The sequence below is a fragment of the Grammomys surdaster genome, unplaced genomic scaffold (assembly GCF_004785775.1).
Source record: "Grammomys surdaster isolate TR1022 unplaced genomic scaffold, NIH_TR_1.0 1136, whole genome shotgun sequence".
Taxonomy (NCBI): Eukaryota; Metazoa; Chordata; class Mammalia; order Rodentia; family Muridae; genus Grammomys; species Grammomys surdaster.
The window spans coordinates 344,577-345,957 of NW_021605555.1; positions in this window are offsets into that span (position 1 = coordinate 344,577).

Here is a 1,381-nt window from a genome sequence, read left to right on the forward strand (position 1 = left end):
GTGCCCACAGAGAAACTCTGTTCTCTTGTTGAAGCAGAGAGTTTTGGGGTTCAGCTATGAGGAGTTGGACCCATCAGTGTATCCATCAACCTAGTAGCTCAGGAGGAAACTTCCACCTTACAGATGAGGAAACAGGGAACCTCTTGCCTGAGAGAGTTATAAACCTGTGGCTGTCTGAGAAAGCAGGGCAGCTGCTGACCAGAGAGGAGATAGCTTCTGCAACTGGCTGTGTAGGCTGCATCTCACAGGAAAAGCCCAGACCCACAATGCAGATACCAGACAAGGCAGGAGGAGAGTGGAGCCATCAGACCCAGGATGTACAGCTTACTTTGACTCAAAAGGCTCCCTCAGGCAAAGCACAGGCCTAGGGCAACCAGTGCTGGAAAGCTTATGGGCATTTAGAAGGCAGGTTATGTCTGCTTTTGTAGTTCTAATTTAGTGATGTGTGGGAATTATTTACTAGAATGTGCCTGGGGATGAGGTAGGTATGGATTCACGTATCAATATTAGGACCACAGGTTTCATGAAAACAGGCCCGTTACTGTACCTGCTTGGTGACATGGTGCTGGACATGAAGGACTCTCCTCTGGTCTGATCCAGTTGATCTGGCTGGACTAGGTAAAGATTTCAGCCCAGAACAATGCCTGAGCCACTGGCCTTGGCAATGCTAAGAAAAGGAATGGTATAGCCTCCGGTTTTTCCACCCATACCCAAGTCCTCTGAAATTATGAATAATTGCCTAGGCCAAAGGCGTTTTGGCTTGTTCCCGCTAGCTCATGACAATTATCTCATTTATTGTATTATAAGTCCTGCCACATGGTTAGTTATGATTCATGTGACCATCTTCCTCAGAGTTTGGGGAAAGCCTCTTCTTGTGCCTGACTCTATCCCAGAATTCTTCTCTCTCTTCAGGAACTTCCACCTCTTATTTCCTGTCTAAGCTAATAGGTCAACAGCAATTTATCGACAGATGATGCTTCCATACATTGCACAAGAGATTCTCTTTACAGAATGGTGTGTGTGTGTGTGTCAGAGACAGAGACACAGAGACAGAGAAAAACAAAGATGGGTATAGACATAGAAAAAGACAGAGAGAGACAGAGAGGTAAAGAGATATGGAGACAGTCAGAGAATCAGAGAAAAACAGGGATAGACACAGAGACAGGTAGAAAGATAGAAAGACAGAGGAGACAGAGAGACAGAAACAGACAGTGAGACAGACACACACATACACAGAGACACAGGCATGCATGTATGCAAGTACAGAGAGAGAGAGACAGAGACAGAGAGACAGAGACAGAGAGACAGAGACAGAGTCAGAGACAGAGATGAGACAGAAACCCAGATGGAACCAATGTAAAAAACTAACCACTATGGGATG